This window comes from Toxotes jaculatrix, chromosome 19, assembly GCF_017976425.1.
Source record: "Toxotes jaculatrix isolate fToxJac2 chromosome 19, fToxJac2.pri, whole genome shotgun sequence".
In the NCBI taxonomy this organism is placed as follows: Eukaryota; Metazoa; Chordata; class Actinopteri; family Toxotidae; genus Toxotes; species Toxotes jaculatrix.
This window is the reverse complement of record NC_054412.1, coordinates 6,619,756-6,632,680: the sequence shown is the minus strand read 5'-3', so window position 1 is coordinate 6,632,680 and position 12,925 is coordinate 6,619,756. Positions and strand designations below refer to the sequence as shown.

Here is a 12,925-nt window from a genome sequence, read left to right as displayed (position 1 = left end):
ACTGGCAGCCAATCAAAAGTCTCTCCAGGAGGCTTGAGGAAGAAGCTACGGTGCCTTCACGTGCTGCTCGTAAACTCTTTATTATACAATATAATGGAGCCCTAAAAGAACATAACACAGCTACTTTGTGCTGTAGTGGCAGAACATTTTAGATGTGTCCGACATATGTAGATTATATATTACATATATAGATGACAGGAGTTAATTAGCAATATCCATGCAAAGGTTTTAGGCGTTAAAGTAATGGATGGAGGATGGGCAGGTTTTAACTTTGTACAAAGTGCAGTAATTGGGAAAAAAAAAACTAAACTGAATTAATATTTGGTGTGACTCCTCTTTGCCTTTAAAAAAGAAGCACCTCTGTACACCTTCACACAATTTTTCAATCTAATTGATAGGTTGGCTGCTCCAAGCATCTTGGCTCAGTTCCTCTGTGGATTTAGTCTGTCTCACTATCTTCTGTATCCTCATGCAATCCCAGACTGACTCCATGATGTTGAGATCAGGACTCTGTGGGGGGCAGACCATCTGTTGCAGGACTCCTTGCTCTTCTAGTGTCTGAAGATAGTTCTTAATGACTCTGGCTGTGTGTTTGGGGTTGTTGTTGTCATGCTGCAGAATGAATTTGGAAGCAAGCAGACGCCTCCCTGATGGTATTGTGCCATGGATGGATGAGAATCTAAACATCTGAAGTGCCACAAACTTTTGCATAGTACTCTGTACACAAAGTATTTTGCATGGACAAGATGAGATGAACAGCCACATTTCTTGCACATTTTTAGCATCATCAGTATTGTCAACTACAAATCTAAGCACAAACTTATATAGAGAGATAGGTTGCATTGGTTGAGGATGCTGCAGCCACACGGTCTCGTCCGAACCATCAAGGGTCACCAGAAACTTTTAATGAGCATCATAATCCAGACCTGCATCAAAATCTGGATCCATATCAGAAACTAATCCCCTGACTCTTTGTCCATGAGATAACCTTCAGTTAGATACACACATTGTGTGTATCTATTTTGGGGAAGTTGGACTTTCTTGATCATGTCTTGGCACACTTTTAGCCACCAGTTCTTATTTTTTTTTCCACTGGGACCAAACGGAGATAAAACTGTATTCCTGCATGTAGTCATACAGGTCACTTACACACTTATGTAAGTGACCTGTATGCTGGATGGGGTGGTAACATTATTGGTGGTAATAAGTAGGTGTCTTTGGCAGGAGCGCTGTTAAGCAAGTGCCAAGTTGGCTGACTGTCCAGTCCCATATGACAGGACCCATGTTGCAGTGAAAGGGTCTCGCTGGCTTCAAACCCCAAATATAATCTGAGCTCTCAATTTATCCTCATTGGCAACCAGAAATAATGCAGGGCATGCATTATTGCTGCTATTATTAGCCCTCTGTACAGTTATTTATAAATGGACACAGCTGATCAAAGCCTATTCAGATTGGATTCCCAGCGACTCCTGTTTCACAGCGTGATAAAGGGTAAATGAACAAGTACCCTGTGCTTTTAGAGGAGACTCAAAGACTTTAGTGGGGTTTTTTTGTTTTTTGCTCTTCAAAGAAAGTGGCCAAATTGTTTTTAAAAAAAAATCTGTTTATTGATGTGAAATCCAAGTTTATGTGTAATGAATTACTTAAGAATAAAAAGAAAACTCTCATAGGCAAATTTGTTATCAATAAAGCTAACACATCACAGGTGGCCCGTAAAAACTGTCTATCTCCAAATTTGGTGATTTTGAAATTTTCAGATGAACCAAAGCGTTCCATTAAAGTACATAAGTGACTAAGTGCATTTTATCATGTGTTTCACTTCAGTTTATCCTGCTTCATACTTCCACTCATTCATTCATGTCATAACTCTGACATTTACGTTTTATTATAAGCGCTAAGAAACAGCAGCAGCAATAGAAAGTATATATATGTGTGGAAAACAATGCATTATTAACATCAGTAAATGTTTAGATGTTGTTATACAGTTGTAAGGCTAGAAATATTAGGTGATAAATGAGAAGCAGGCACTCCGAGCAAACATTTAATAGATCAGTTGGAAATTCAAACACTGAACGTAGCAGGACCTGAACATATATGTAAATTCAACCTGTTCTGCCTGTGTGGCTGGTTTCATCTGGCCAAATGTTTGTCAAGCAGGCACCAAAATATTCTCTCTCTTTCTTTGAGCCACAGTAATGCGACACTGTTTTTCAGCACAGGGCGATTGAGTGGGCTGCATCACAAAACACCGGAAGGATTACCAAGAACCACATTTACGCCATCAAAACTGTGAAAATGATTTGATCAGAGAGTTGAGGCTCAGAGTTTTTATTATGATGACACGCTGATGTTGATCAGGAAGTCTGAAACAGTATTACGTGGAAGTTGTGCTCGTTCCTTGAAAGACTCAGAGTTTCTCACTGTAGACGAAAGATATGAAAGATGAAAGAAAGATATTACTAATTTATTTATATAAATACTTCATGAAGCAAACATTGCTGCCTGAATAGTGAATAGTGTAGGACGAGGTTTGTGGTAGGTGGTGGGCATACGAAGGGGGGCCACTGTGACCCTGTAGATCCTGGATCCTATCTTGAATCACAGGTGTGGTTAGGTTTTGGCAACAAAAGCACTTTGGTTAAGGTTAGGTAATGATCATGGTTTTGGTTAAGCGTTAATAAAGTAAACCTGTCCTGTATCATGCTCGTCTTCAAGTAACTTTACTTTTTCACCTTAGGGAAGTTTTATCATACTTTCATTGCTACATGTGGATATTGTTTTGCAAAATGTATATTGCAGAAAAAACAAGATCACAAATCAGTGTTGTACAGTACAGTGGCGGATGATGAGAATGTCATTAATTTTGTAGGTATTTGATCATAAACCAAAATACTTGACAAACTGAATTTTTGGTGGCACCAAGTTAAAACAATTTGTCCTCTGTGGAACCATGACTGTCCATATAAAATTTAATGCACAATCTGTCCAATTCTTGTTGAGATATTTCACCAGGGACCACCAGGGTCTTGCTGCTAAAAATTTAACATTGTGTTTCTCTCAAAATGTATCGGCTGTTGAAAATTGGTGGTATAGAAACGTAAATTCTAGGAGACAGGGTGTAAAATCAACAAAGTGCTTCACGGCATAGCTAAATATAAACTTATTCTGTTCTCACATAATTAATAAGTTCAACTAGACACAGGGTATAAGTAATGTTCTGATATGCCCTGTGTTCAGATATTGAATATGATTTGAATGAATGCATTTCTCCTATAATATTACCTCCGGTTTTGGATAAGGAGTTCTTTCAGAGTAAAACAACTGCTCTTACTATTAGATTATGTTTATGCTTGTTTTCTTTTTCTGCAGCTTATTCCAACGGTCTTTGTTTTTACATTTAAATGAAAATGGAAAAAAATCCCAAAATTGCATCAATACCAGTAATTTCTCAATTGTGTTGTCAAAAGAAACTGGGAGCAGGTGGATGTTAAAATGATTTCTGCAGATTAAATGTTTATGGATGTTATGAGCCTTTTATTATTCATTTTGAATAACAGGATGAGAAACCCCGTTTTACAACCATTTTCTCCCTTTTGTGAGATCTTGAACTGGATTGAATATTCTGTCTTCCTTTTTTAAATGTCAGCCCATGGAAAACATGACAGATTGTGGCATTGTGTATCTGTTTAGAGATCACACATGATATGAGATGTCAAACTTTGATGTAAAACATTTCCATTGCTAGGCATGGAAAATGTGACTGATCGTAGTGCGGTATTCGCTGGCCCAGATGAAAGACCCAAACCACTTCCTGTCTTCAGCAAGGTGCAGACTCAGTGTCACATTTAGAGCAGTGCAAGAAGAGCTCAACCTTATGTAACCCTGGAAACCAGTTTTCATACATACATTCATTTAGCAAGGACCCAGGAGACTGTGTTTGAATTACAAATTAGCACATTTACTAATTGCTTGTTTTTAGTCTTTAATATGCAAAAGACTGCCCCTTCGCTCCCAGTTCTTCATCCCATCTGGCCATTAACTTCATCTTTCTTTCAATGCTGAGGATTTAAGAAATGGAAAAATGTTGCTTCTGATAGTTTCTAAGAGGGAATGGCACAGATGGGCCTACTGCAGACTCAACAGCTTGAAAAGCAACATGTCCAGTGATGGCAAGGACGGACGCTGCCAAAGATTCAACAGCCTGTCGACCTATGGCCATTTACTTTCTGCACATTTATCAGCTTCCAGTTTGTTCACACAGCTTCAAACATGTTTAACCTCCTGAAACTTGATGGGCTGATTATCTCGCTTACTGTCATTTTAAATCTATTTCATTAGCTTCATTAGGCAGTTTAATTGAATGAGTGAGATCTTAACCAAGCACTGACACAGCTTTCCAAAGCAACATTCTGTTCATCATTAATGCTCGGGCTCTCTGATTATCATCGTACAAACTGCCTGAGCGTTGAGAGCCCAAAAAAAAAAAAAAAAAAAACTGTCAGCCCAGTCTGTCGATGCATTATGGTGCCTCCCTCTGAAATACTGTCATACCATGACTGCCTTTGTTTATTTTTTGTTTTTACTGGATGGAAAGATGATTTCCTGTCTAAACTTTTGTACAAACTGACAGCACGTGACACTCGTGAGCTTGAGAGTTTGGTTTGAAACGTCACATGGTGAGAAAATCCTAAAGCAGTCGTGTAATATCCAAAGCTCTGATAAGATCTGTGACTGTCCCCACATGTAAAATTGGTAATCCCATATTCCATTTCATCTCCAGACAGAGAAGCCAATTATTGGCCATCCTTACACGAATATTAATAGCAACTTGTAAATCTAATTAATAGCAGTAAAAAAGTAATAGCAACTTAAAAAATAAAAAAGAAATCAAAAAAGCAAAAAAAAACTTTTCATATCCTTTCAACCTTTCATATCAGGTTAGATGTTTGGCTACTGATCTACAGAGCATTAAAGCTAATAATTATAAAGGCAAAGTCTGACAACAAATGTATATAACCTTTGTTTAAAAAGGGTAAAGATAGTCCTAACTCAAACTCTATGTGAGATGCAGAGAAACAAAAAAAAAAAAAAGAACTAACTCACACAACTTTGACCATCCAAGCACTATTTAGTCCAACTGCTTTCAGTGCTCACACTTCAACTGATGCCCTCTTTTAGTTTATACACTGGCACTAATTTCTTCCAGGACTTCCCCTTCAGCAGTCACTTGCTGGTCAATTTATCACACATGCTTCGACTGACATTTCAACTCCTTTCAATTCTTATACTTTCACTGACACTTCATTCAGGTCTCAAGTTTTCACTTTTAACTAACAACAACAACAACAACAAAAACCCTCCATGCAGAATTTACTCCAGCTGCTTTCAGTGTTTACTGTTCAGCCGACACCTCAGCAGGCATCTCCTTTTAGTTTCCACACTTGAACTTCATTCACCACTGTTCTTTCAACTGCCATTTTAACGTCTTTAACCTTAGCTATTTTAATTTAACTAGAACAATTACAGGTCAGAATTACAAGTAGAAAAATCTAGTTTTCTGTAACACAGTATATCACAATATCAGAAATAAACAGAAATATGATAATCGATTCATGAGTAAAATATCTAAAACAAATCAGAGAGAGCAAGTGCATGCTTTCATTGTAGAAACAACCTAAATAGCACATTAAAAGAAACCCAAGAGCTGCCTAATAATGTAAAAGGTACTGACACCAATGTACCCGTGTGTCAGGAAGGCCACAGTATGATTAGGCATACATTTATAACACATTTCATTGTCATTTTGCGAAACCCACCTCCTCCAAAACATCTCACAACCATAAGGGGAGTTCCAACTGAAGGCTTTGAGCTACTGAAATTAGCTGATGATTGTAGGCAGTGAAAATTAAAAAAAAAAAAAAAAAAAATCATCTGCTAAAAGAGCAAATGTCTCTTTAAGTGTTGGTCTGGGAGAGAAGGCCAGCCGCCATGACAGATGACCAAGAGAAGTATAGTTTACACCTAACAATAACAGCTCCATCACTGAACTCATAACAACCCTATTTTCTCTGAGTTGGGCTCGTCTGCTCAGTATTATTCATTCAAGTTGGCATGTCCCTTCGCCTGAGGAGGGGTGACTCATCCTCATGGTCACTTAGCAACTACCAAATATTGTTTAGTTAATGATGAAAAAATTTAAACATTCACTCTCGCTTGCTCACGTATACGCTCACGCTTATGGTGCATAAAGTCGGTGATGAAGCGTCACCAATGCTTATATACTTGAGTGCTTCATATGTACGCACGGTGGCTGCGTGTGCCCTTGCAGTTTTTGGTGTACCTCATTCTTTTATGAAATGTGAGATAATGATCTCAAGAATAGCAAATTTTGTCATTCTGCCTGCAGTGGAGGCCCAGTTTAATTCTGACCTTATCCCAGAATGGAAGCATATCATACACATGGATGGATCTACACGACCGAGGGTATTATATGATGCTCCCCTGATATTTATACCCATCACCACAGTGAGTGTCTGTTTATTACACGTCTTCTTAAGGCCGGTTTATACTTCTGCGGGGGATTGACGGGTAGGATCCAGAGGTTATAAACCAAACCTCTCAGCCGTGACCCTGAAGTAGAGCAACTTATCACTGGTACTCGCTGCCCTCCACCTCTGAAACAAACACAGGGATAACACAATATAAATAACAATGACTCTCTCTGCACTGGCTGCTAATCATGTCCAAATAGCAACTGTTTCCAGGACAGGGGCTCACCTGCTGCGTGGCTGTATGGGAGCCAGGGCCTTTTAGCTCTGCGTGGCTGTCCCAGAGGGGGCTGATGTTTACCCTCTGTTGGCAGCTGTCTCTGTGCTTTGGGAATGGACTGCTCTGCGCTATATCTGCAATAATAATAATACTGTAAATTAATGAGTGACAACGTAAAACAAGTCTGAAATTACAGGACCTCTTGCTGAAATACTAGTTTACCATTATGTGGCTTTGTTTAGATGTGAAATTTTAAGATTTTGTGTCTGTCTGAAAGATTTTCAAATGAAGTGCGTGCTTCTGTGTTTAGAGGTCTTTCCTTCAACACTCTCAGAGCCAAAGTCGCTAATTCTGCTCATGCTAACTCCTCCCCATGTTATTCTACACAAGCTGTTGCGGCTGTCAAAAATGTAAAACGCTTCACTTCCTGTATGACAAGATGATTTTGCAGGGAAAGACTCACCAAACACCAGGTGTATAGAATAGCAAATGTAAAACCTTTCCTGAACTGGCTATTCAGTAACAGATCTGCTCAATTAATAGTAAACAGACATTTAACTTTAACACTGGAATTCAATTAATTAAAGGGTTTTCTGACCTTTTGCCATAAGCACAGTTAATATGGGACACAACCCAGAAAGTTCGTAGAATATTTTGAGACTTCAAGGGCTTTTACGATTGTAAATTTTGTAAACTTGAACTAAAACTGTCATAAATTTCCAATTATAATCTCTGAAACACACTTCCAAAAGCTTATTTTTATTCAGAAGTGAAACACTGGGTAACAGAGTATGTGTCATATTAGAAAGATAGTAAAGTCTGCACTGTGTCCCAAAGCCATGTTATAGGGAAGAAGAGTGATGGTACATGGTTTTCACCTGCTCTATATGAAAATTTGCGTGCAGAGGAATTTCCTCCTTTATCAACATCTCCATGATAACATCAGACTGATTTCATTACAGCTGCTTTACGTGCTGCTGAACCAGTTACACTAGTAAAGATGTGTGAAAATAAACATGTCAATCATGTCAACCTAATCGACACCGACAGTGGCATATACTCTAAGTTATTATATGTCTGTGTCTGGCATTTACACATTTATGCAAACAGGAAGTGATGAACAGGAAATGACCAGAGCGACAAACTGATGAAACGTAAACTAGGTAGATAAACAGATATTTTGCATCTCTCATTTTGCTTCGGTCAACTGTAAAGCGTCACAGATTGGTTTGGTTGGTTAAAAATAATTGTGCAGTTATATTGCAGTAGTAGCTGCAGCAGTAGCTTTTACTCCTGTTGATAGTGTTTAGACTAGTAAGTGTAAGTTGCCTTTCACAGCTTTAACTAATATAAATTAAAACATTTTAGTTTCCCTATTTAGCATGTACAAACAATTTATAAACATTTAATAAACTGCTTAAAACACACTATAATGTAGCTGTGAGCAGGTATTTTTGGTGTTTATTAATCAAGACATATTTTCTATTATTACAGCTGTGTTTTACTATATTGTTATTCATTTTCTGTTTATACAGCAGCCTCCACTTATAGTGTCCGCTGGAGGAGTTATAGTTGTTGATAAATACACTTATATCTGCTTACAGCTACATTATGGTATTATAAAAATATTAACCATTTAAGAAATGTTTATGTTCTGCTCATAAACATTGGGGCTTTAAGTAAAGTGTTACCTTAGAGCTTTGTTAAGGTTTGATACTGACACAACCATTATTTTTATTAAATTAAAAAAAAAAGTCAAATGAATGTACACTTAGCTTTTTTATTTTTTATTTGTGTTTGCATCTCATGGCTTCCAACTGCAGATGGGGTTTGGAGCTCAAAGACCCTTGGATCGTATGACTAAAGGACCACACTTAGGTCATATGATGACAACTAAGTAAACTCCATTTGCTGATGAAAACTGTGAGATGTGGTTGAGAGCTCCAGAGAGGCATAGATTCAAGTTGGGAGTTTTTTGTCCCGTTACTGTTTCCATGGTTGATGGTGCACTTTTACAATCAGTCATTGTTATTGTTCGTATCTCACTGCCCTGTTGTGTGAATGGGAACAAAAATCTTTGACAGATCATAACTGAAAAGGGGCACTGTTTAATGTTATTAACAGTGCGTGGTCGCTGTCCTGTGAAAACCATGTATTTCCAAAGTACCTGCTTTTCATGAGCTCACAAAAACAGCTCTGATTTCTACTCGGTTGTCACATAATGCAGTGGGTTTTTAGTACAAGAACTGTCTCAAACCATAAAGGCACGCTTAATGCTTCAGTTTTGGAAATTTGGAGATACATGGTTTTCACTGAAAAGTAACCAGGCCATCTCACCTGAATCCAAAACACTGCTGCCTGATTTCAACATTTCAACATGCTGTAAATCATTTACTGTTCTTCTTACTGATAGAAATAATGCTAGTAGTTTCCATATTTTTGTTATTGTGCAATCTCCATCAAATATCACTAACTACTTTTTTTTTAAAAATGAGACAAGAACAAAAATTACATGACCTAACAGTCTTTGTTGTTGTGTTTTCTCTCCCCTTATCTCCTTGGAAAACTAACCATGTCCTTTCATGCTCTTCTCCTCCGTGTTCACAGACGGACAATGTGGAAGCCTTCGACGCAGGAAAGCTGATGAGTGTGCAAATGACTGGAAACAAAGAGGGGCAGAGACAAAAGGAGAGAAATGAAAGCAGAGAGGCAGTTAAGTGCAGAGTGATATGTGTCATTTGGTGATGTCATGCATCCGAGCGTCCAGGGTGACAGCGGCCGTGGTAACAGCCTGAGTCAGAGGATGACATCAACGCCACAAACTGTCAGACAGGTTGTGAAAGGGCTTAGTCCCACGCTCCCATTGTCCTCTGGTTAATGCTGTTATTCAGCCTGCCACCGGCCTTACCATTTGTTAATCTGACCTAACACACAGTTAGACGCAGGACAAAGACACACAAACAGCAAATTTAAAGGCCAGCATAGAAAAAGGCCAGCGGCGAAATGTCAGCCCGCAATACACCATCACAGCTTTTTTTTTCTTTTTCTTTTTTTTTTTGAATACAAAAGAAAAAGCACAGAGTTTTGAGTGAGGTCAGGCAATGAAAATTTACCAGTAGACAGATTCAGAAGAGGTTACAAAGCTTGAATTGTCTAGTTACAGTAGCTGTTTGGCTTCCATGTTTATTTAAGGATGAGTTGGTGATATTCTATATTTTTCTTGCTGTCAACCGAAACTATGAAAAGACTAAAAACAACAATGGATTTATTCTGCTTACAAGTATTGCCTTTGTAAAGCCTGATGTATCTTATTCCTGTGTGCCACAGAGCTCCATTGTTGTCCAAAAACTATAAAAAAAAAAAAAAAGCTGCACTGTTGCTCTGGGCGACATGTTTCTTCATTACATGGGGACTGTAGTGAATTTTGAGTTAGTCTCACGTACACTACTCTGCTGCTGTGAATACTCACTAGTGCACCACATACTGTATTAACTCTAGTTCGAGTAATGTTTCTTAAAAATTACACTGCCCGGCTGTCAAAGGAAATTACTTTATTTGTGACCCATAAAAATATACCCTCATTTTCAGAAGGAACAAATGAGCTTGGGGCTGTGAGCCACAGTCAGGAAGCATTAACAGATGAACAAAGCTGTCGTATGTTTGGTCTTTTCAGATATAATATTCAGAATGTCACCAAATTTCTTCTTCAAGATGAGGACATGGATATAATCTTTTCACCCATCTGTAATTCCACCAAGCCATTTTATTTGAAAACAACACAAATATTTCCATTTCAAAATAGCTGTCAAATACAGTCAGGCTTATATGAAGATCCTGAGCAATACATTTGACTTAGTAAAGCTAAATGTAACTCTATAGAAATGTGAACTGGAAGACATAACAACATAAAAACATAAAAAAGACAACATAAAAAGACAGTTGTCTTCTGGATAATGTAGCGATACTATAGGTCTATGTCATGGCCATCACTTTTAATCATTTCAGCTATCATTCTGAGAAAACATGTTTGTGTTTGTTTTGGTTTTTTATTTTCATATTTATTTGCCTCATTCACCATCTTAGTTTATTGTGCTGACATTTGATAATTAGCACAAAGTACAGCTGAGGCTGATGGGAATGTGAGTAGTTTTGTAGGTATTTGATCATAAAGCAAAGTATTGGCCAAATGGAAATTCTGACCTAATGGTGGCGCTAGATGGAAAAGGATCATTATAAGGATTATTATAATTAATACTGAGGGCAACACAAATGTCTGAACCCAATTTTATGAGAATCCATCAGACAGAATTTCTGTGTAATGTTTTTTGACCAGTCCATCTGGTAAATGTTTAGGTATTTGGCTGGATAAGTGAAAACCCTGGATGATAAATACCTGATCAGCTTTAATCCATTATTTCCACAGTGTGTTTATAAAGAGTTAAAAGCTTTTTCACTAATGCATTTAATAACCTGTCACCCTTTAGGCACTACATATCCAAATGACAAATTTTAACTGATGTCGAAGTTACGTAATATGGAAAAGTTCAACCACATTATCTCCACTAACAGCCATCCAGATATACAGGGGGTGAGAGGAAGTGCTGATGTAGAGAAGGATGAGTAAAGGCGGAAATATAGAGGCAGACAGACAGACAGGCCACGCTCCCCAGCTCCCACATTCATTCAAAATGCACCAGGCTTTGTTGTATTTTCCAACCACACAATCACCCACTATGCAACCTCAGTACACTGGCAAACTAGGCTTCTTTGGGTCAGGTCAAGCTTATTGTTTGTTCGTTGCCCATTGTACTTACACAGAATTACAGATCAGTAGGGGCAGCATGAGTCAGTGGACACATATATGCTTGCATGAGTCAGTGTGGTGTTCTTAGTTAATAGCTTTCTGGAAAATTCATCCATTTCATCACTCAATCTACCAAGTCTTATACCTGTACAGTTTTAAAGGATTTCACCAAGTGTGAAACACACCTCATTTGCAGACTGCAGGTTCGATAAGTGTGTGTGTGTTGGTGGATGATATCACCTTTATGATATCACCTCTCAAGTAGTATAAATATCCATTATGTTTTCTTCATTTTTGAAAAAAAGGGAAGTAGAATGGGAAGTGAGAATCTAGGATTGCATGTTTAGTGAAAACGGGAGGCATTATCCTCCTCTGTATAGTCATAACACTCACCGGCAGGACAAGAAAAGGGCATAAATTAAAAGATTACATCATGTGAACCCACACAAAAGATGCCCACATGTTGAATAAAAACACATTTGATCTTCCAGATGCTCTATTCACACACTCTTCAACATAAAAACCTTTTAAGGCCCGAGAGAAAGAGCTTGAACTTCAAAACAACAGTGAAAAAGAGCTTTACACATACATTACATTAAATACACGCAGTATGTTGCAGGCAGCTTGAGTGCCCCCTGCAGGAAAGGGTTATAATAACTCAAAATTAAGGAAAACTTTATTTCGAGTATGTTAGATAAACCTGTATATAGAGCACATTTCTGAACATTTTACAAAGTGATTCACAGATACAAATGAAAGAGAAGTATATGAAATTATTGTTCATCATTTTAAAAGCATAGAAACAAATAAGCCTTCTTCACAGCAGACACCTTGACTTATAATGGGGAAAAACACAGGTGTCCCAGGAAGTCATGACAGTGTGACAATGAGCCAGCATGAACCGGGACCCTGAAACTCAAGCAGCTAAATGGCATTCAGTCATTATTAACCCCATTGTTTGCACTTGTGTTTTTCCTATGACGTGTGACACGTCTTCCATGAAAAAGCCTATTGTGGCAAGAAAAGGTCAATAAAATGGTATTGAGTAAAAATATGTCTTTAGGAGACATTGAAAGGGGCACTCCGCTGGTTTTACACGTTAAGTTTAGCTGGCTTGTCATGAGAAGTACTGTTCAGGAAATGAAAAATAATGGCTTCTGTGGCTCTAGAGGTGGCTTCCTCAAGAGCTAAAAACAAACCTCAGTGCCATCATCAGCATTATCTTGGCTTGGACTTGAAACTGATCGTCACAAATTTTGGTTCAGGTGTTCATGTCCTTCTCAGCATAAATTGTAATACCCTTGGTGATCCTTTAACCTTTTCCTCTAGTGTCATGATTCATGATCAAATACT

The 12,925-nt window shown here is 38.1% G+C and overlaps 1 long non-coding RNA gene across 1 annotated transcript; it reads right to left on the bottom strand.

Annotated features, from left to right (window-relative positions):
- Positions 1 to 6,221: 6,221 nt before the first annotated feature.
- Positions 6,222 to 9,384, bottom strand: LOC121199439. The gene is made up of 3 exons (XR_005896449.1): positions 9,340 to 9,384; positions 6,778 to 6,902; positions 6,222 to 6,674 (listed from the first exon to the last, which is right to left on the bottom strand). It is a non-coding gene; the product is annotated as an uncharacterized LOC121199439 (long non-coding RNA).
- Between the last annotated feature and the right edge of the window lie 3,541 nt (positions 9,385 to 12,925).